Here is a 25,019-nt window from a genome sequence, read left to right on the forward strand (position 1 = left end):
TGCTGTCATTTGCTCTTCCTCCAGAGGGCAAGTAATCTGATAAAACCACTCCTAGTAAGGAGCTAGAAGCGTAATTTCCCCCCTGCCGGATGTTCTTACACACTGTGAAGTAGAAAGAGAGCTCACCTTGGGAGTCTGAAGGAGTTAATTCCAGCCCTGGCTGTATGTGTTGCTATGGGACTTGGGCAATTGATATAGTTTCTCTGAGATTCTGTTTCTTCACCAACAAAATGAGAATGATAATCATATCTATCTCACAGGCTTGATGTCAAAATTAAACACGATTGCGAGTAGTCAAAATACTTTATAATCTGAAAAGTGTTTTGATGATTTGTTAGTCTTTTCCTTGGGTTGTAAACAGTAGAAACCTACTTGAGCTAGCTTGAGTAAGGATACTGGGTTTGACCAAGTCTCATAAAAGGCAAGATGGAGGGCCTGTGGGAAATCAAGAGGTTCTCTTCCTCTTGGAGATCCTTCTAGTGTTCAACAGTATCTTCTGCTCTCCTTCATAGACGCCCAGTTAAGTTGTATTCCCTAGTCCTCCTGACTTCTAGGTGGAGCTATGTGACTGTGGGAAGAAGTGATATAGGCCTCTTCTAGGCCTGGTTACAAAATGTCCCATGTGGTTTTCTATGTTCCCTCCCTTCAGTATTGGGATGGGGTGGAATGATGCCCAGGGGATCTTGAAACCACAAGACTGTGGAGACATGAGATGAGAGGAGAACATCCTGGGTCCCTGAGTCACCACTTGGAGAGAGCTGCACGGGAGAGCCACCCAACCACAAACATTAGTGTTGGACTTTGTGTGAACAAGAAATAAACTTGTATTGTGTGCAGTCACTGAGATTTGGGATGGTTTCTTACCGTAGTTAGTCTACCCTAATACACCGTATCTTGAGTCTGCTTCCCCCTCCCCCCCCGGCATCATTTATTTCCCTTGCTGCACACCAGCTTTCTCCGCCTTCTTATTCATCACAGTGGAAAATGGCCACCAGCAAAAGCAACCCAGTTGACCCCTCTTCTGTTCCAGAGAACGGCTTGATCGCAACTAAGACACATTTCATATTTCAAATTCCTTTGAGAGAACTGAGTGAAGTCCAGCTGGTTTTGGATGCTGATCCCTGAACCAACCCATATGTGCTATCTGTGAGGATAAAGAGGAGAGGCAGTTTCCAGAAAGGCAGTGCTGGGCAGCCAGCTCCAAACATACTTACCACAGTGCTCTGGACTTGTGATAACATTTTAAAAAAGGACCATGGGAGGAGTGGAGACATACTTTTCTTCTTACATACCCCCCAAAAGAATGAGTCTCTAAGGAAGGCTTGGCTTTTCAGTCATCAGGTAATGGTTTACTTCTTGGGGCAGGATAGCCTTTCCCAATTGCCCTCAAACAATATTGGTTTAATGTAACAATATTGCCCATCCAGTGTCACGAGGCACTGGGTTAGGGGCTGCATGTTCTGCACCACACCAGGCGTGATGCCCACGCTAATATCTGCAGTAGGTAAGGGGCAGGAATCATTGTCAGGTGCACTGGTACTTCAAGTGGGATGCAGCAAAGCCCATAAAGTGACCTTGGGATGGTGTCGTAAGAGATGGCAGACAAGAATAGGAGTTTGATTCCTTCCAAAGCACGGAATGAATTTCACAAAACAAAAAAGTAGCTCACAGAAATGTCTGCTTTTCCGTGTAAACAACTCACCATATCAATGTCACCTCCCACCACCTAAAAGGCAGAAGTCAAGTTTCTGAGTTGGTGCACAAGGCCCATCTCTCTTTCCTGCTCCACTGTAATAGCTAAATATGCCTTGTTTTTTTTAAACGACATTTTTTCTAAGTGCAAAATCAAAAAAGGTTAATGCTACCAACTTTGAAAAGTTCAAATAAGTCTAAAAAACAAAATAAAAATCTCCCATCATCCCACCCTTCAGAGGGAATATATGTGCAGTACACACATTCATACAGAGCACACAACACATGTACATATACATATAATTTCCAAAAATATTTTGCTTTTGTACTCGCTTTCCCCTCTTAACAAATGTATCATGAAGTTCCTATTCATCTACAATACAATTTTTAATGAATATGTAATAACTTGTGGATATCCCATAATTTATTTGAGCAAACTTATTGTTGGATGTTTATGATTGTTTCTAATTTTTCATTGTAGTAAATAATGCTGGGATGAATAACCTTGGATGTAAATCTTTGCATATCTCTCTGGTTATTTCTTTAGGATAAAAACCTAGAAAGAGAGTTACTGGGTCAAGGGGTATGCAAAAAAGATCCAAAGGCAAGAAAGCAAAGAAAGTTACTGTCTTGGGTCCCTTTCTCAGAAAGAGAAAAACTTTCCGAGGAACCCTCCTCCCCAGAAGATTACTCTTTTGTCTCAGGGACAGAATTGCATCATGTGTATATGCAGAAACCAGGTACTGGCAAGGGAAGGGAGACTACCTTTGGCTTAGACCACCCAGATGTATCCTATCACACCCAATACCTCAAAAAAATGGCCTTTTGTTATTAAGGAAGATTTGAGAGTAGCTGTTTTATTTCACATATTGTACAAATATTCATATCCTTTCAAAAGTGACTGTGTTTTACTTTCTGCACCCTACAGAGCCCAAGGCTGTGTCTGCCATATAGTCAGCCCCAAATAAAGGCTTGTCAGATGAATGAAGCCTACATATACATGTACCTATATACAGTTTGGTGTGTGTTTTGTAGTAGTAGCTAAGAACAGGCGGGAGAGTGGTTCACCATACAATTGACCTCTAGAGACTGGACAGTTGTGGGATATAGACTCAAGGAAGCCTGGGAACAGAATAAGAGATTTTCCCAGGACATATCAGGCAGTTACATCCAAAACTCAGCTTACTTTTCTATTAGTTCAATGTATTTTCCATCGGTCAGCTTTTGAATCAGTTTTACAATGACCATTACAATTCCATCCTTATTTAAACCAAAAGAACTTTGATGGGCTATGGAGAAAAATATCCATCACCTGGAGAAATAAAGCAACCCAGATATTAATTATAGAATTGTTCACCTTGACAGAGATCCTTATGTGAATGAGTCCTTGTATAATTATTATTAGAATGAATTTGCAGTTAGAAGAAGTTGTCATGGTCTCTTAAGGCTAGAGTTACAGAACTCCAGGGAGCAATAGAAAGAAATATCAGTCTATTGTTGAAGAATTAATATGGTAAGTCATCAGTTTGAATCCTGAGGTTTATGGGAACTGAATAAGTGTTTGTGTGTAGGGGGCACTGCTGTAAGCTTCTTTTGACAATGGAAGGCTTGGAAGTTTGTCTTACAAACCCAGGACCTTGCGTGAGAAAAGTGCAAGTTTTTAAGTTTCTTGATTAAAAATAAAAAAGGAATTTTTTTTTTTTTTGGTTTAGGGACAGAAGTTAAGAACAGCCTTCTAATGGAGCCTTAAATAAATGAACCAGGCTTCCTTTTTTATGTGGTTAATGATGTACATCAGCACAGTCATATATTAGCATCATCTTCCAAGATGATGAATAATTACGCACCCTTTGGTCCATCAATAACTGACTACCTCTGCGTCTCTATTCCTGCCCTGCAAATAAGTTCATCTGTACCATTTTCTAGATTCCACATATATGCATTAATATAAGATATTTGTTTTTCTCTTTCTGACTTCACTCTGCATGACAGACTCTAGGTCCATCCACATCTCTACAAATGAGACCTGTGGACACAGGCACGGAAGGGGAGGGTGGGATGAACTGGGAGATTAGGAATGACATATATACACTACCATGTGTGAAATAGATAGCTAGTGGGAACATGCTACATAGCACAGGGAGCTCAGCTCAGCTCTCTGTGATAACCTAGATGGGTGGGATTGGGTAGGTGAGAGGGAGGTCCAAGAGGGAGGGGATACATGTATACATATAGCTGATGCACTTCGTTGTACAGCAGAAACTAACACAATATTGTAAAGAAATTATACTCAAATAAAAAAAAATAACCGACTACCTAGTTAACGTTAACATAACCAACCTTCCTTTGAAAACAGTTATTTAGATGTGTAATTATTGATAATGCAATTAAATTGATTTTTACAATAATTTATCTAAATCTAACAGTTTTTATGGTCTGCTTTTTAAAAAAATAAACCATAGGGAATGAATGCATCAAATTGCTCTTTCTTAGCTTTACTGGGATTTTTCAATAATTAAACATTGAAATGACTTTTGTTTGAAGGAGATGTGGACTATTCAAGGCTGTGTAATTGATTATGAAATTCAGTAATTGACTGCAAAATTCTATAATCCTCCATCATCCAGACATGAGAGCAATCAATGACAAGCTGATGAGAATTAACGAGTGAATTACAAAGTGTTAAGTGTTAAAATTCATTGGCACTCAGGTGTGTGAAGAGATTATAGAAATGCGCTGGTAAGAAAAGAGCCATATGATTCTACCACCCCTGTCCTCTCCTTGCCTCACCCAGACAGAGTCTCTGAGCGTGGGTAGTCATCCCCAGAGCCCAAGCCTTGCCTGCTCACTTTTTTTTTTTTTTTTTTTTTTTTTGCGGTACGCGGGCCTCTCACTGTTGTGGCCTCTCCCGTTGCGGAGCACAGGCTCCAGACGCACAGGCTCAGCGGCCATGGCTCACGGGCCCAGCTGCTCCGCAGCATATGGGATCTTCCCGGACCGGGGCACGAACCCATGTCCCCTGCATCAGCAGGCGGACTCTCAACCACTGCGCCACGAGGGAAGCCCTGCCTGCTCACTTTGATATAATGTTCAGAGGTGGAGGATTAAGTTTGGACTGATGTTATGGACTGAATGTTTGTGTGTCCCTCCTCCTCCACCCCGTACTCCCAAATTCATATGATGAAGCCCTAACCTTCAATGTCTTAGTATTTGGAGAAGGGGCCTTTGGGTTAGGTTAGATCACGAAGGTGGGTCCTCATGATGGGATTAGTGCCCTTATAAGAAGAGAAAGAGACAGCAGAGCGCTCTGTTATGTGAGGACACAATGAAAAGGTGGCCAGAAAGAGAGCTCTCACTGGGAATCGAATTGGCCAGAACCTTAATCTTGGACTTCTCAGCCTCCAGAACTGCGAGAAATAAATGTCGTAGGTTTAAGGCACACAGTCTATGGCATTTTGTTATGGCAGCCTGAGCTAAGACAGACTGAGATCTAGGCTTCTGAGGATTTGATGAACAAATTGGACTTCTCAGGTGTATTGTCCCATGACTATACCTTTCTTTGTATTAATATCTTTCCTTATTTTTATTAGCAACCTTATCACACTTCATCAGCACTTATAGAATATGCAATTTGGCTTCATTACTTTATTGCCTAAGTATTTATTAAACACATACTAATGTAGCCACTCTGGCCTTCGGCTTTGAATAAGATATGAAGGGGACTAAGCATCAGTCATTGCAATTGATAATTTACACCTCAGTTTACACCTGAGTCATAAAAAAATAACTGACAATAGAGGACTGTGAACTAGGTGCTATGGGAACCCGGAGAGTGCGACTTCCAGAGCATTCCAGGAAGGCTTTCAAGAGGGGTGACTTTTGAGTTTTACTAAATAACAAAAATGCATATGAAAATGAATATTAACACTCTAAATTATGAAACATATTAAACATACAGAAGACACAGAAAATACTATAACTGACATCCGTATATCCACTACTCAAATGAAATACAAGTAAGCTTTGTTTTAGATAGCTCCCCCTTACTCTTTTTATTTTTAATTTTTAGAAATAAAATGCAAGAGTTACAGGTTAAGTTCCATCCTTCATCCCTTTTGTTTTTTCCTCATCCAGAAGTAATATCTATCCTGAAATTGATGAGTGTCATCATATATATTTTGCAATGCTTACTACATAGGTGAGTGTGTATACATAGAATTGTTATATGTATGTTTTAAATGTACTTCATAGTGTTCTAAAATTTGCAATCTTATTTTTAGCACATGTTTTTGAGATTTAGTCACATGTAGATAGGCTATTCCTCTACTTTTTCTGGGGATGCTGTGAATCAGTAATGAAATAAACTTTCTTATCAATATCTCATGTGCATTTGAAAGAGTATTCTCTAGTTTAGATGCCTGCAAATGGAGCTTTTAAAAACCATTTTAAAGAAATTCTCAGACTACATATTAATCATTTCAAGAAAGTGTTGTTCTAACCCATGGAACTGCTTCATCACTTGAACACAAATTGCAGTATGAATCTTGCTGGTAACAAAACAACACGATCATTATTTATTCAGGCTTCCTATATGCCAGGCACTGTTATATGTGGTATATATGAATTACTTCTTTCATATATAACTTCACTTGTTCTTTTTTTTAATTTCAACTTTATTTGTATAACAAAAAGCTTTCATTTTAATGAAGTCCAACTTATTTTTTTTCATGGATCATGCTTTTTAAAAATTATCACTGTAGGGACTTCCCTGGTGGCACAGTGGTTGAGAGTCTGCCTGCCGATGCAGGGGACACGGGTTCGTGCCCCGGTCCGGGAAGATCCCACATGCCGCGGAGCGGCTGGGCCCGTGAGCCATGGCCGCTGAGCCTGCACGTCCGGAGCCTGTGCTCCGCAACGGGAGAGGCCACAACAGTGAGAGGCCCACGTACTGCAAAAAAAAAAAAAAAAATTATCACTGTAGCATAAACTTTCCTACCTTAAGCATTTTAAAGCATTGGTCCCCAACCTTTCTGGCACCAGGGACTGGTTTTGTGGAAGACGATTTTTCCACGGATTGGGGGTAGGGGGTGGGAGGGTTGGGGGTGGGGGATGGTTCAGGCGGTAATGTTAGTGATGCGGAGCGATGGGGAGTGGCAGATGAAGATTCGCTCGCTCACCCGCCACTCACCTCCTGCTGTGCCATCCTGTTCCTAACAGGCTGTGGACTGGTACTGGTCTGCGGCCTGAGGGTTGGGGACCCCTGTTTTAAAGTATACAGTACAGTAGTGTTAATTATAAGCACATTGTTGTGCAACAGATCTCTAGAACTTTTTCATCTGCAAGACTAAAACTCTGTACCCATTGAACCAACAGCTCCCCATTTCCCCTTCCCCAGCAACCCTTGGTAACGACAGTCAACTTTCTGTTTCTATGCATTTGACTACTTTAGTACATCAGGTAAGTACAGTATTCTGTTCTGTGGTTGGCTTATGTCACTTAGCATAATGTCTTCAAAGTTTACCTATGTTGTAGTGTGTGACAGAATTTCCATCTTTTTTAAGGCTGAATAATACGGCATTGTATGCAAATATCACATTTTGTTAATCCATCCCTCTGCCACTGACATTTGGGTTGCTTCCACCTCTTGGCTATTTTGAATAGTGCCGCAATGAACATGGATGTGGACATATCTCTTTGAGATCCTGCTTTCACTTCTCTTGGATATATACCCAGAAGTGGCATTGCTGGTCATATGGTAGTTCTATTTTTAATTTTTTGAGGAACCTCCATGCTGTTTTCCATAGCGGCTGAACTATTTTACATTCCCACCAACAGTGCACAATGATTCCAATTTCTCCACATTCTCACCAGCACTTGTATTTTCTGTGTTTTGGAGAGTTGCCATCCCATGAATGTGAGCTGGTATCTCATTGTGGTTTTGATTTGCATTTTTCTCATGGTTAGTGACCTTGAGCATTTTTTCATATGCCTGTTGGACATTTGTACATCTTCTATGGAGAAATGTGTGTTCAAGTCCTTTGCCAATTTTTTTCTTTTTTTTTCTGATTTTAATTTTTTAAAAATAATTTTTATACTATTTTAAAGCTTACACTCCATTAACAGTTATTAATATTTGCTCTATCCCCCTGTTGTGCAATACATCCTTGTAGCCTATCTTACACCCAGTAGTTTGTACCCCTGCCCTTATATTGCCCCCTCCTCTCCCCACTGGTAAACACTAGTTTGTTCTCTATATCTGTGAGTCTGCTTCTTTTTTGTTATATGTACTAGTTTGTTGTATTTTTTAGATTCTATATATGTGATATCAGACACTATTTATCTTCTCCATCTGATTCATTTCACTTAGCATAATGCCCTCCAAGTCCATCCATGTTGCTGCAAATGGCAAAATGTCATTCTTTTTTATGGCTGAGTAGTATTCCACTGTGTGTGTGTGTGTGTGTGTCTGTGTATACATATACACATATATGTATGTGTATATATTGTATTCCATTGTGTATGTATGTATATATATATATATATATATATATATATATCACATCTTCTTTATCCATTCATCTGTTGATGGACACTTCCATATCTTACCAATTGTAAATCATGCTGCTATGAACATTGGGTTGCATGTATCTTTTCGAATTGGACATTTGTATATCTTCTTTGGAGGTTTGTCTGTTCAAGTGCTTTGCCCATTTTAAAAAAAACTGGGCTATTTGTTTATTTTGTTACTGACTTTCAGGGGTTCTTTGTATATTCTGGATATTAACCGTCTATCAGATATGTGGTCTGCAGGTATTTTCTCCCATTCCGTAGGTTGCCTTTTCACTCTGTTGATTGTTTCTCGTGCTGCATAGAGGTCTTTAAATCTGAGGTAGTCTCATTTGTCCATTTTTGCTTTTGTTGCTTGTGCTTTTGGTGTCATATGAGGCAGATCTTGAGATGATTATAACACAGTGACTAGAATTAAAATCAAGCTTTCCAGAAGTTAGCGCTCACATAAAACAATGTTGGGGAAATGGGATCTGTGCTCCCATTTCAGATGGCAGTTTTATTTCCTTACTGGGGTCTCCTTTTTCTTCCATCCTTACCTTCAGGGCCTGCTACCAGCTGTTAGTCAAGACTTTCATGGCTTGAGGTTCCATTAAATTGGGTCTTGAGGACAGAAATTTTGTTTAGGGACGAGTTAAGAAACCTGCCTAGGGGCTTCCCTGGTGGCGCAGTGGTTGAGAATCTGCCTGCCAATGCAGGGGACATGGGTTCGAGCCCTGGTCAGGGAGGATCCCACATGCCACGGAGCAACTAGGCCCGTGAGCCACAACTACTGAGCCTGCGCGTCTGGAGCCTGTGCTCCGCAACAAGAGAGGTTGCGATAGTGAGGGGCCCAGGCACCGCGATGAAGAGTGGCCCCCGCTTGCCACAACTAGAGAAAGCCCTTGCACAGAAACGAAGACCCAACATAGCCTAAATAAATAAATAAGACGGCATATTAAAAAATAAATAAATAAATAAAATCTTTAAAAAAAAAAAAAAAAAAAAGAAAGAAACCTGCCTGAACCATGATGAGCCACCTACAGAGCTGGACTTGAACTTAATCTGGCTACCTTGCCCCTGCTCTAAACTACCTCAGGCACCACCCTTCAGTCACTGAAGACCCAAGTAAGAAGAGGGGCCTTGGGATGCTTATCATGGCTAACAGTTATTGAAGGCTTCCTACATATCAGGCACAGCTCCTTAAATCGTCACAACAACCCTATTCAATTATTAGCCCATTTTACAGATGAGGAAACTGAGGCACCAAGGAATTAATTTACTTGCCCAAAGCCACATGGTTTTTAAATGGTGAGGAGGGATTTCAATCTAGGCAGTCTCCAGAGTCTGGTCTCTTAACCATTATCTTCCCCTGGGTGAAGGGAGGTGCCTCACCCACATTTCTGAAATGTTCCTGAAGCCTTATTTGTCTGGGAGTGAGGGCCACCTGGGTTAAGAGCCACCTCTACAAAGTTATCAGTCAATCCTGGGCTCCTGGGAACACAGAGAACAGGCTGTGTTGAGATTTGAGCTCCAGACAGTCCCTGGCTTTGCTGCAGGAACTGTCCAGGCAACTACCCAGTTGCTTGATGACAATTTCTCTTAGGCATATCATATATTCAAGCCAGAAAGTAGGGCTGGCTACATGATTTACAGGGCTCAGGGAAAAATAAAAATGCAGGTGCCTTTGTTCAAAAAGCCAGAAAAGAAGTGCCAGTAAAGTTGTTAAAATATAAAGCCTTTTCCTTCTTTCACAATCTCTCTCAACATGTCATGATATTTTTTGTGTGCTATTTAATGTCTTTCTAAGTAAAGAAAATTTTAAATTATTAGCATAAATCTTACCATGCATCTTTACATCATGCAATGCCAGTTTTAAATGCAAATATCGGAGCATTTAACTCATGTGTGGAATCACAGAAATCACACAACTTATATTTAGTATCTCCTACATGCATATGTGTTTTTTTCTTATCATAACCGTGGAAATGCTGCACAAAACTAAACTAACTCAATTGTTTTTATTTCACTTCTTTTTTTTTTTTTTTTTTTTTTGTGGTACACGGGCCTCTCACTGTTGTGGCCTCTCCCATTGCGGAGCACAGGCTCCAGACGCGCAGGCTCAGCGGCCACAGCTCACGGGCCCAGCCGCTCTGCGGCATGTGGGATCTTCCCGGACCGGGGCACGAACCCGTGTCCCCTGCATCGGCAGGCAGACTCTCAACCACTGCGCCACCAGGGAAGCCCTATTTCACTTCTTAATATGCACACTTTCTATCAGCACTCTGTGGAAGCTGGCAACTTTCGTAATATTATATTTGCTTCGAGTCTCACTACATTTCCACACATCATGGGTCTGAAATTTTGTGTGAATGGGACATCAAAGAACTATGAGCATGCATACTGTGCATGTCTTATCTGTTCATATGCACACTCTATCATCCCATTAGATTTCACTTATAAAACACAAGTTCAAAGATGAAATATCATGAATTTCAAGACAGTGACATTAGAGCATTAAACTAAGCGTGGGGTCCTTCTGATCAGAGCATGAGGTGGTGTGTGACTATACATGTCTCATGCTCAGGAAGACCACCTTGCTAGAAGGGACTTCAGGGCTTCACTGAAGCTCACCCATTTGCTTCAGTGGGAATACATAGGCCAGAGCAAGGTGACTTCAGGTACCTCCTACATCAACCAGAATTAGGTCCATCTTAAGCCTCTAATGGAAACGCATGACATTCCTAATTATCCAACTCTAAACTTCAGAGCTGGAAAGGGCAGCTCTTAGCTCTTTGTCTGTCTTTTTTTAATGAAGCCTGTGTTTTTAAATACAGGAAAACACAGAATACTGTAACGAACTTCAATTAATTTCAGAACAAACCATTGTTAATATTTTGTTTTTCCGAAGCCTTTTTTTTTTTAAATTAAATAACTGGGACATTTTAGGTAAGAATGAAGCACTCCCTATCCTCCACCCCCAGTCGAATTCCACACTCTCTTTAGAGGCAGCCATTACTGTGAATTTGATGTATATCCTTCCAAGCCATTTAAAAATATTTTTACTTATATATAGTAACCATAAACAAGACAGATTTTTCTGTATACGTGTTTGGTTATTTCCTTAAGATTTATACAGTGGTATCTTATAATCCATATTGTTCTGCAACTTGCTTTTATCCTCATGCAATGTTGTATTTTTGAGATCTATCTTAAAGTATAGTACTAGTTTACTTCTATTAAATGCTATAGTGCATTTTAGGAAAGTGCCACGTTTTAGTTATTTACTACCCTGGTGGATGGTATAGTTGTTTCCAGAGGTTCACTGTTGTAAACAATTCTGCAATGAACATGTTTTTTGCACATGTGAGAGAGCTTCTCTAGGATGGGATGTGCCATGTGCCAAAGTGCTCTCCAGAGAGGTTGTACTAACGTACTCTTGCATTGGCTGTGTATGAGAGTTTGCACTTCACTGCATCCTGGACAGTGCTGAAGAGTGTTAGAGTTTTTTCATTCTTTTCCCCACATTTTATGGACTCTAAAAACCTCAGGACTTGGGCAGCAACGGTTCTAGAGCCTAGGACTCCTCATTCCCAACGCAGGGCTTAGGTATCAGTTTAAATATTCACCGTTGATGCTCTTTTTCCTCTACTTTGAACAACACTTTCAGAGACATTTTAAGTTAATTGACAAAGTTCTGGGCCTGGAGTTTGGCTTTTGCCCTGACACTCCCCCTTACCCCAAGTGTGGTGATGAGGGGATGCAGCCAGTCTATCCTCCATTTCAAAAGCCTCCTGAAAACACGACTGCTTGTCCTGCTGTGTTTTTCTGAGTGTGTGTGGTGAATGGGGGAAAAGTGTCAGGGGAGAAATTAAATACTGTTATTTGAAGAGTCTGGGGCACTTTAAGACAGGGCTGGAGATAAAATTCAAGGAACAGTTGAATTTTAAAAGTTTCATCAGAATAGGCTCAGGCGTTATTAATGCAATTGAGGAGCAAGGTTGTTTGGATAGAGGGGCTGAACAATTCAAATCTTGAAGGTTGATGTGACTTTGCTAGTATGAAAACAGCCTGTGCTTTTACCTATGAACATACTTACTTCTATACAAATCATGTATCATGCTACAGAACTCATTGTTCAAAGATAATATACATAAAAAGAAATCCTCCTTCCTTTACCCTGTTCAGAGGACTTTCTGTTGGCTGAAAGGGCGGAAAGGATAGGTATTCATCCACAAAGTTTTATAGACATGAATTAAAGCTTAAGTCTTTTCCCAGAGGAACACCTGCCTGGAATTAAGCCCTGCATTTATGAATAATGCAGAGAGATACCAGGGAAAAGGGCAGCATGATGGGTGGGTCTCTGTGTAGCCACACTCCACGAAGCTCTCCTTTACTTAACCCAGACCTGGGTTTGTTTACTCACGAGCTTATTAACCTTTAAGCCTTAGTGTTCTCATCTGAAAATGAGGATAATAATAATTCTGACTTCACAGGACTGTTGTGCCAATTAAAAGAGATAATGCATTTGAAGTGCCAAGCATATAGGAAGCACTTGATAAATGCCAGCTCTCCTTATTGTTAGTTTCTACCCTCTCTGAATTCTTAAAAGGCTTTTGGTGGAGTGCCTCATCATTTAGTTTGCTACAGTTTCTTCTAAGTTAATCATACCTCTCTTATGCATCAATCTTATGAAGGAGATAACTGTCTTAATATCTAAACCTGCACCTTTACAATGTACAAAATGTGTCTAAAGATATTCTTTTACATGTCTTTTGAATCTCCCACTTGCCCAGCCCACAGCTGAACACAGATGAGGCACTCTACAATATGTACTGATGGATTGATGGTTCTTTGTCGGAGAGATAATCCCTCTAGAAGTTACTGCAATGATTGTGAATCAAAGGGCTTCACTTTTTTTTTTTTCAAAGAGCTTCACTTTGAAGAAAGCACAGTGCATTTTAAAACATGCTGAAAGAAAGCTTCTCATCTTGACAATTTTTGTCTGCTAGATTAAATACAAAATGATTTTTAATCCTTTTTTTTTATGGGAGCACTCTGGTGAAGTTAAAAAGTACCTGTGGCACACTGTCCCTTTTTGAAGAGGAAAACACAATACTGTAAAGGTTCGTGGAGCGCATTGCTAAGCAACAGAACCAGGTCTGGACTGCACAGGAGTAAAAATTCTTTGTTCAGTATGATGAAGAATTATGAAATGGAAAATCCTTAATAGAATCTTACCTGCAACAGTAACACTCATTATTTTTCAAAGCACTAATCAGCAGTTGATAACTAATTTTCATGGGAGTCTCCAAAAATAACTCACAGTTCTGTTCTCTGAGTGAAAGAGTTCAGCAAGAAGGTTTTGAATATTCATTTTTATGGAAGACATGGATCTGTCATCTGGATTTCAACTCACCATTCCCTGTGTTCTAGGAGTAATTTCAATACTGCTTAATCTTGATGGAAATGTGTTTATCACATAATTTAAAACAGTGGTCTCCAGACAGCATCACCTGGGAACCTGTTAGAAATGCAAAATCTTGAGCCCCATCCATCCCGGGTCTACTGGATCAGAGAATCTGGGGTCAGGACCCAGCGCTCTGCTTTCCTCCTGGTGATTCTGATGTTGTATAAAGTTTGAGAACTTAGAGAATCAGGATAACTGTGTGAAACACATAAAAGTAGACAGTGAAGAGTAAAATTCAGTTTGGCACTAGTGGATCATCTTGAACCACTGTTGAACTGTTGGACCATTTTGAACTGGGAATAAAATTTTAGTTGTAACTCAGAAAGTAACTGCAGAGAAAAAAAGCACATGTAAGGGAGGAGAGTCTTCAAGGTAGCTTTCAATTACTTCCTGCTGAAATTGGAGCCAACTATAAACGCCTTGCACCAGTTGCATCTGTGACAATCAATGTTTGAAGAGTTTAGTTACCAAGAATATATAATAATTTTTCTCTTATTTTCCCCCAGAGACATGAAGGAGAAATGATGTCCATTGCTTATTACATGAGAGATTGGTAACCTGAAATGTTTTAAATAAAATATAAAGTCTAGAAAAAATATGTGCACATCAATATCATAAACTTGGCATAATCTTGAAAGTTTGAAGTCGTGAGTATTAACTCAGGAAAAATGACTGAAAGGGTTATTGCTCAGTTACATATTGAGAACAAATTTGGTAAATGATGTAATTTCATTCTATCAGCTACTAGCCCTGCAGCCACAAGTTACTTTACCTCTCTGTGCCTCCTTTTATACTTTTGTGAAATAAGAGGTCATTTCTTAGTTCCTTTCCATTTCCAGAATTTTGTGATTGTATAAATAATGGACACTCTGTGAAATATCTCCCATTTTTTTTTCAAAGAGAGATATGCACTAGCTCACTTGACCTTTACAAGAACCAGGTCCTTCTGTACAGTAAAAGAAATGTTTAACTTTGTAGACCTGAATCTTAGAAAGCATGTAACAATCATTGTATAAGTTCTGCAGAAGGTTCAGACATGTAATAATTAACTAACTTGGAAAATGCTGTTTTGGATAGTGTCTTGCTGTGCTTGCAGGATGTGTATCCTAGGAAGAATGTTCTTGTGTAGCCAAGACTTGATCTCCATGTGCTTTCCAAGTGAACACTATCTCTGTTAACTTCCAGGAGAGGGACATGAGCTCTAAGTTGAGGCTAAGCTGCCCTGACCTTACTCTCCTGGGTGAATGTTCCCAGGGAACCTGGCCCATCTGAAGGGAGCATAGTATCAGTAGGCAACCTAACCTCGGTGGGAACTTAGGTCTTTGGGATAAGACTGATTTGTATTTGAATTCTGGCTCTGCCACTTGGCTAGTTGTACCTACTTCATAAGGTTGTGCAAGGATTGAACAAAACTAAATGAGATGGTGTGCGTAAAGAATGTCCATAGTTCCTGGCATGTGTAAATGTTCAGTAATTATTAGCTTTAAAAGTTAAGGTTAAAACTGTTGAGGGAAACTGGAAAATTTAAATTGGGTCTCAATGAACATATTACTTTACTTAAAAACCTGTGTTGTTTTGCATTCTGCTTATTTTTCATGTTCAAATGCATTTTAGGCTTATTAGCTAATTGATTCATTGACTTCTTATTTAAAGAACTATTTATTGAGCACCTATATGTGTCACATTCTCTTGTAGACAGTGGAAGTATGACAGCAAACAAGAGAGCAAAAGTCTCTGCTCTTATGGATGTGCATTTTAATGGGGAGAGATGAAAATACTCCCCTTCCCAATAAACAAACAAATAAATAAAAAATTAACTGGTAGTGATAAATGCTAAGAAAAAAAATAAAACAAGGCGATGTGCTTGAGTCTGGAAGCAATTTTAGATCAGGTGATCAGAGAAGGCTTCTCTAAGAAGGTGACATTTAAGATGTCACGCGAATAACAAGATAGAGCAAAGTTCTGGAGTCTGAGCAAGACATGGTAGTGATTTTTTTTTTTTTTTTTAAGATGTTGGGGGTAGGAGTTTATTAATTAATTAATTTATTTTTGCTGTGTTGGGTCTTCGTTTCTGTGCGAGGGCTTTCTCCAGTTGCGGCAAGCGGGGGCCACTCTTCATCGCGGTGCACGGGCCTCTCACTCCCGCGGCCTCCCCTATTGCGGAGCACAGGCTCCAGACGCACAGGCTCAGTAGTTGTGGCTCACGGGCCCAGTCGCTCCGCGGCACGTGGGATCCTCCCAGAGCAGGGCTCGAACCCGTGTCCCCTGCATTAGCAGGCAGACCCCCAACCACTGTGCCACCAGGGAAGCCCCATGGTAGTGATTTATATGAGGTTAGTGGTGGTTAGAATGGAGAGATGTGATTGGATTAGGAGATGTTACAGTGATAGAATCAGTAGGACTTACTAATGGATTGGATGGGAGGTATGAGGGAATGAGAGGAATCAAGGATGACTCCTCCAGTCATACCATTTACAGAAGTGGAGCAGGTTGGGAGAAGTGGGTTGAGGGTAAGAAGAGTCCAGAGCCTAGATGTGGAAAGATTAAATCTGAGTTGCCTATTGAACTCCAAGTGGAGATGTCAAGTAGACAACTGGATACATGAGGACAGGACTAAACATTTGGGAGATTTTTTTGCCTTTGCATAATATTTAATGGAGTGGGTTGGTTGAGAATACTTAGGGAAAAGAGTACAGTTAGAAAAGAGGAGAAATTCTAGGAGCATTCTTAAAATTTCAGGTACTTATGACTCATAACAAAATCTTACAGTAATAACATATAGCCCTTGTAAAGTTTGCTACATAAAAATGTACTGAGAGGAATTTTTGACTTTCTTACGTTCTTTGGTATACATAAGTGGGGACCAAAAAGAAGTCTGGTTGTGATACATTGGTCTTAAATACATTCATTTGATCCATATTTTTGAATGCCTACTGCAAGGTACCATATTATGTACTATGTGTAAAATGAAACCAATAGAACAGTCATATTGTTAGTCAAACATATTTACTGAGCATATGCTGTGTACATACTACTAGATGATTTGAATAGAGACCACAAAAATGGAAAATCAATTCTCTGTGCCTAAGAGAAGACAGTCTAAAACTGCCACTCAAAAGGAGAACAGCGGGCTTCCCTGGTGGCACAGTGGTTGAGAATCTGACTGCCAATGTAGGGGACACGGGTTCGAACCCTGGTCTGGGAGGATCCCACATGCCACGGAGCAACTAGGCCCGTGAGCCACAATTGCTGAGCCTGCGCATCTGGAGCCTGTGCTCCGCAACAAGAGAGGCCGTGATAGTGAGAGGCCTGTGCACCGCGATGAAGAGTGGCCCCCACTTGCCGCAGCTAGAGAAAGCCCTCGAACAGAAACGAAGACCAAACACAGCCATAAATAAATAAATACATTTTTAAAAAGGAGAACAAACCACTCAAAAATCATAAGGAGAGTGTGTTTCCTTTTCCTTTTGCGTATCTGATGCTCTTAGGCCATTAGGAGAAATCTGTGTAGGCCAAATGAACTTGGTGAAGTAGGCCATAGTTCATAATCCATTTTGTCTTTTCCCCTCACTTCTACTTCTGGTCAATGGAGAGCTTCCCTGGGTGGAGAGAAGCTTATTTTAGCCCATGTCATACTTCTAGTTGACTGGTCCTCCAAGCATCCCAGCATTCATATTCTCATTATCTGGGGAGAAGAGACATAAAGAATCCATCAGCACTTGTAATGGCTAATTTCTTTGCCCTATTAACTCAAACACAGTTTCCCTGAAGAACAGTTCTAATTTGTTCAAAATTCTATACTCCCTGTATAGCTAGTGGATGGAGTGGATGGACTGGACGCATGCCCACTTATCAGTGCAGATGGGAAGGGAGGGAAGCACCCTCTTCTGGGCTAATGGTTGTATTTGCTTTATTAAGATCCAGCCTAACCTTTTGGAGGCTTGTTACCAGAAAGAACAGTCTAGCATCAATTACGCTGAAACAAAAATCATTATATTTAGTAGTCATTGTCTAATTTCTAAGTGGACTTTATTAAATAAATCCAGATAAAAGCTTAGTTCATTCAACTACATGGTGCATTTGCTGATAAATCATCCAGGCAGACTCATGATGATGTAGTTCTTCTTGGAAAGAAATTCTCAGTACAGTAAAGTCCATGTGAAGTTTTTTTTTTTGTCGTCAATGTGGCCAACTGGTAATAGAAATACTTAGGGTTTTTTTTTTTTGGTGGGGGGCAAAATAATTTCTTTGTGCTTTATGATGTCAAATTCTGTGGTCTCAGCCAAATACTTGGCCATATGCTTAAACAGGTTCAAACATTTTGTTGTTGTTCATTGAGAAACATGTTGACCCTTTTCCCTGATACCAGCATAGCTTGCTTCTGTGTCATTTTGCTTGAACAAGAATGGAAGGTTAGCTACTAAATTGTTCATCACAAAATGTTGAAAAGCCCTTTATATATTCTATCTGAAGTGTATGGATTTCTCTTCAATCAGTGATACATGATGTCATCCCAGTAGATATTCAGCAGAAAGAAAATTCAGCTATTAAATTTTACCATTCAGAGTACTTAGGTTCGGTTGCTAGGTGGTACTTGAGAGGGTCTAAATGGCATCCATTTACTGGTCTCTTTCAGTCACTGCATTTGGTTATATGACCAGAAAGTCGGTACCTAGACTGTATTATCTTGTGCTTTATAGTGGGTCAATACCGAGAATGTACATTTGAAGAACATTTTGGTATCTTCTACAAAAGAACACAGGAAAATCATAGTTTATTAGTTTATTTGATGTTCCTTATATAAAGAATCATATGATACATTCCTTCTTGAAACTAGTGTCAGAGACATATTAGTCTCTTTGGATGACTCAGTATGTTTTCTTTCTTTGAGAGGTAGGAACTATACAACACAAATGGTTTTCTTTTTTTTATTGTGAATGCCAGGAAACTAAGAACTTATTTTAGCAAGTCCTAATATCTTTAGGTATCCTAGTACTTTAAATTCTCAACTGGTTTCTTATCCGTCTTTTAAATGTGTGTAGTACAGTTTTATACCTACTGCAATAGTTTGGGGGGAGAAAAATAGGAGAGGTCACTTCCTCAAAGAGGCTTTTCTCTGAAGACTCCATTGAAATCAGTTCCCCTCCTCCAGCCCCCTGGACTGGTTTTTCTTATCAAAGCACTCTTCCTTTATTGCACTTACAATAATTTGTAATTATCAATTTTATTTGTTTCCTTATTTATGTTTGTTTCCTTATTTATGTTTGTTTCCTTCTCTAGACTCTAAGCTCCAAGAAGATAGAGAGCATATCTCTTTTTCAGTCTGTTAGACCTAGTTGACCCTAGCACATAATACATGCTCAATAAAAACTGATTGCTGTCAAATTCTGATAAATTGCAATCATCCTAGTATTATCAATCACTAAAGTTTCATAGCATAAAACTTCAAACATATAGAAATATTGTTGGGTATTAAATTAGCACACAATAATTTGAATAACAATGTATTTGGCCCTGTTAAAAGGTTTGCAGTTTTAGGTTTCTGTGAACCACCCCAGGATTTTTACAATAAGCAGTAGTTCACCTAAGATCAAAATGAGATATCAGAGAACTGAAGGAATCATTAAATCATCCTAGTATTATCAATCACTAAAGTTTCATAGCATAAAACTTCAAACATATAGAAATATTGTTGGGTATTAAATTAGCACACAATAATTTGAATAACAATGTATTTGGCCCTGTTAAAAGGTTTGCAGTTTTAGGTTTCTGTGAACCACCCCAGGATTTTTACAATAAGCAGTAGTTCACCTAAGATCAAAATGAGATATCAGAGAACTGAAGGAATCATTAGAATTCATAACTTAGTAAATGAATAATTAATTAGCGCACACGATTCAGGTAATATTATCTATAGCATAATACCTATATTAACAGTTATACAGAAAGAGGGGATAGCATGGCTGCATATTCCAAGTGTAGTTTTAGGATTTCTAGTTACAGGGATAGATGCCTATATTTCCTTTGGCAAATTCTGTTTTTTTCTTTTTGCGGGGGAGGAGTACAGGGAAGGAGGCTACATGGGATTCCAGTTGCACATCAAGGAGATAACAAAGATGAAATGGGAATAAGAATTTAGCCCAGAAGTCTTCATATCTTCCTGATGATGGGAAAGTCCTTTGCCATCTTCCTTTTCTACCTCTTTCTCCTTCTCTTCCCTCCTTTGCTCCTTCCCTTCCTTTAGTTGTCATATCTCCTTCGTCTCCTCCAATCCGGGACAGTTTCCCAGTCCTTCCTGGTCTTTCATGACCTTGACACTTCTGAATAGTAATTTTCAGATATTTTGTGGAGGGTCTCTCAATTTGGGTTTGTCTGATTGATTCTCATGAAAAGACTAATATTATGGATTTTGGGGAAGAATAACACAGAGGTGATGGGCCCTTCTTGTCACATCGTATTGGGGCACATGATATCAACAGAACTTCTTTTTTTTATTGGACTATAGTTGATTTACAATATTGTGTTAGTTTCAGGTGTATGGCAAAGTGATTCAGTTATATATGTTGTATATATATTTATATATATATGTATGTATATATTCTTTTTCAAATCCTTTTCCATTATAGGTTATTATAAGATATTGAATATAGTTCCCTGTGCTGTACAGTAGGAACTTGTTGTTTATCTATTTTATATATAGTAGTGTGTATCTGTTAATCCCATGTTCCTAATTTATCTCTCCCTACCTTTTCCCCTTTGATAACCATAAGTTTGTTTTTGAAATCTGTGAGTCTGTTTGTGTTTTGTAAATAGGTTCATTTATATCATTAAAAAAAATTAGATTCCACATATGAGTGATATCATATGATATTTGTCTTTCTCTGTCTGACTTACTTCACTTACTATGATAATCTCTAGGTCCATCCACGTTGCTGCAAATGGCATTATTTCATTCTTTTTTATGGCTGAGTAATATTCCATTGTATATATGTACCACATATTCTTTATTCATTCATCTGTTGATGGACACTTAGGTTCTTTCCGTGTCTTGGCTATTGTAAATAGCCCATAGCTGCTGTGAACATTGGGGTGCATGTATCTTTTCAAATTAGAGCTTTTGTCTTTTTAAACAGGACTTATATTTGATGTTAACCTTGATTACTTGGTTCAGGGAATGTCTGCCAGATTTTTCTGCTATAAAGTCTTCTTTTTCTTTCTTTCTATACTCTGTTGGTTAGAAGTGTGTGACTTTTTGTCTCTAGCTTTATTGAGGTATAATTGACAAATAAAAATTATATTTACATTTACAATGTGATGTTTTGACATATGTATGCATTGTGAAATGATTACCACAATCAAGCTTATCAACGTACCCATCACCTCACATAGTTATCTTAGTTACCTTTTGTGTGTGTGTGTGTGTGTGAGAACCTTTAAGATCTACTCTCTTAGCAAATTTCAAGTACACAATATAGTATTATTAACAATAATCACCAGGCTGTACATTAGATTTCCAGAATTTATTCATCTGCATAGCTCAAACTTCATATCCTTTGTCCAACATCTCATTTCCCACACCCCCAGGCCCTGGCAACTACCATTACACTCTCTGCTTCTATGACTTCGACGTTTTTAGATTTCACATGTAAGTGAGATCATGCAGCATTTGTCTTTCTGTGTCTGGCTTATTTCACTTAGCATAATGTCCTCGATGTTCACCCATGTCGTAGTATATGACAGGAGTTTTTTTTTTTTTTTTACTTTTCTTTTAGTTAAGCTTTTATTTTTTTAGAGCAGTTTAAGATTCACAGCAAAATTGAAAAGAAGATGTAGAGATTTCCCATATACCCTCTGCCCCACACATGCACAGCCTCCCCCACTATGGACATCCCCCACCAGAGTGGTCCATTTCTACAACTGATGAACCTACATTGACACACCATAATCACCCAAAGTCCACAATTTTACCTTAGGCTTCACTCTTGGTGTTGTATGTTCTATGGGTTTGGACAAAGGTATAATGACATGCATCCATCATTGTGGTATCATACAGAGTATTTCCACTGCCCTAAAAATCTCCTGTGCCCCCTTCCCAACCCCCTGGTGAATACCAATCTTTTTGTTGTCTCCACAATTTTGTCTTTTCTAGAATGTCATATATTGGGATTATACACTATATGGCTTTTTCTATGGGCTTCTTTCACTTAGTAATATGCATTTAAGGTTCCTCCATGCCTTTTCATACTTGATAGCTCATTTCTTTTTAGGGCTGAAAAATATGCCAGTGTCTGGATGTACCACAGTGTATTTATCCATTCACCTACTGAAGGGCATCTTGGTTGTTTCCAAGACTTGGCAATTATGAATAAAGCCGCTATAAACATCTGTGTGCATGTTTTTGTATAGACATAAGCTTTCGGCTCCTTTGGGTAAATACCAAGGAGCATTAATTGCTGGATCATATGATGACAGTGTATTTAGTTTTGTAATGAACTGCCAATCTGTTTCCCAAAATGTCTGTACCACTTTGCATTCCCACCAGCAACGAATGAGAGTTTCTGTTGCTCAACATCCTCACCAGCATTTGGTGTTGTCAGAGTTCTGGATTTTGGCCATTCTAATAGATGTGATTTCCATCTTTTTTAAGGCTGAATTATATATATACAATATATATATTACGTATTATATATATAAATTTATATTACATTTCTTTATGCTGAATGATATTTATATCTATCTCTCTATCTATGTTTATATGTATCACATTTTCTTTTTCCATTCATCTGTCATGAATACTTAGGTTGATTCCATATCTTGGCTATTGTGTGTAATGCTGCAGTGAACATGGGAGTGCAGACATCTCTTTGAGACACTGATTTCATTTCCTTTGTATCTATAACCAGAAGTAGAATTGCTGGATCACATGATAGTCCTATTTTTAATTTTTGAGGGCTCTCCATACTCTTTTCCATATGGCTATACCATTAGAAATGTGTGACTTTTTTTAAACTCAAGAGTTTAAGGGTATTTTATTTAGTCTCCAAACTTATGGGATTTATGGAAGCTATTCTTTTGTTAAAATTTCCAATTTTATTGTAAAATGATAGAGTACATAGTTTGTAGGCTATTGATTTTTTGAATTTATTGAAGTTTCTTTGTGAATTAATTCATGACCTATTTCTGTAACTGTTTCACATGTGCTTGAAAAGAATCTGTTTTTCTCCATGGCATAATTTCCACATCTATGAAACAAGAAGAACCAAAAATATCCAACTCCAAACCAAAGACCAAAATGAAAGAAAATACAACACTTGTTCTTTTTGACTCTTTCTTTGGCAAACTCACAACGGGTATATCTTGACACAAGAAAGCACGTAGGGGACAGAGAAAAAGGAAAATATCTGTCCTTCCTGAAAATAGATTTGTTACCACTGAGTAACAGGTGCTTAATCCTCTGTGGGGGCATAATTCCAGCCTATAGACAGGGACTAGATGGAGTGAAGGAGCAACCACCTGTGTTAGTGATTCTGCTCTGTCTTTGATTCCTTCAGGACCTGCTGGCCTTGGATATTTATAAAAGTGAAGCTGAGCCTTTGACGTGCTACTCAGACTATCATTATATGCTAGGGTGGGGTGGTGGTCCTCCAACAGGCTGATTGATAGCAGCTGGCTAGCCAATTAGAGAGCCAGCCTAGTCACTTAGGAGGCAGCATGGATGCTTAGCTCAATTTTCCGAAAGGGGAATTTGATGGTCAAGGGCTTCACCTTATGGTTTTAGGTGAGATCCTTAATAGCCAACCTCTCAGGTTCTTCACCATAAGAACTCCATGTGCCTCAGCTCCTGCACTGACTCTTCTCATGCCATCTCTCACTCTCTTCTGTGAGCTCTCATGGAACCCACTGTTGGCTTACCACCTCCCCCTGGAGGTCATCAGCAATGTCTCCTTCTCTTTCCTAGGAGATCTCAAGCCTTTCCAAATACAATGAGTCATTAAGAAGCTTTTTTTTTTTTTTTTTTGCGGTACGCGGGCCTCTCACTGTTGTGGCCTCTCCCGTTGCGAAGCAGGACGCACAGGCTCAGCGGCCATGGCTCACGGGCCCAGCTGCTCAGCGGCATGTGGGATCTTCCCAGACCGGGACACGAACCCGTGTCCCCTGCATCGGCAGGCGGACTCTCAACCATTGCACCACCAGGGAAGCCCAAGAAGCATTTTTAAAACAGGTAGTTTTATATGGGTGTTTTTGGTGTTATTTGTTTCAACTTTGCTATTTGTTTGAAAGTTATCAAAGTTTACAGTTGGAAAAAATCCTTTTTTTTTCCTTCCCCCAAAGTCAGTAACCTCAGCTATTGACACTATCGCAAGAGGTTTGTACTTTATCTGGATGAAGACAGAATATTGCTAACACCTGTCCACCAATAGAAGGAGAATCTTGCCCAGGAAAGGACAGCAGTTCCAGAGTGAAAGAAGACGGTGAGAGTGAAGAGAGTACCTGGAACTCAAGAGTATCAAGAGTAGGAGGTGGCACCAGAATGATTTATTAATATTTTGGCTGTCATTAGAATAGTAGACACTTCACCATACAGGGGTGTGTCGTGTTCTGTGTACTGGAAAGAGCATGAAATCAGAGGGACCTGGTTATAATTCAGGTTTTGCTATATATTAGCTTTGAGATTTTGGCTAAGACACTTGACCACTTTGATTCCACGGTCCTCACATGTGGAATGTGTAAAATGCTAATGATAATAATAATACTTGCCACCCAATGTAAAAATATTGTCACTGGCATAGTAAAATGGTATATTGGGATAGTAACCCTTTAAACTTGTTACAGTAGTTAGAATGTTTTGAGGATGGAGGTTTAGAAGTGCTTTCCATTGATTTGCTTACAAAGATATTTTCATCTTCCACTAGAAGTGTTGGTTGTGAAAAACCTCTATAGAAATAATGATTTTTGAGGTTTTCTTCTGTTACTGTCAACCACTTTTAGCAGGTGTACAACTTTCTGTGTATGTCACCCAATTGACTTAAAAGTGACTTAATGAATGTATTTACCGATTGCCTCATTTCATAAAGGAATCTGAGTAAGGACCCTCAATTTGACATTCTTTTCTCTCTATATATTTGGAGCAGGCATTTGTCTTGCCTTCCAACTCCAAACTACATGCCCCAGACACCCTTACTGCTAATGTCCCTAATTCCTCACGGCAAATCCCTATCTGTGCAGAATAGCTGGTTGATTGCTGTAACTGAATCCTGACTGATTTGTACACTTTTTTTGGGCAGGACCCCTGTGATATAAAGGAATGAAC

The sequence above is a fragment of the Hyperoodon ampullatus genome (genome assembly GCF_949752795.1).
Source record: "Hyperoodon ampullatus genome assembly, chromosome: 11".
NCBI classification, from domain to species: domain Eukaryota; kingdom Metazoa; phylum Chordata; class Mammalia; order Artiodactyla; family Ziphiidae; genus Hyperoodon; species Hyperoodon ampullatus.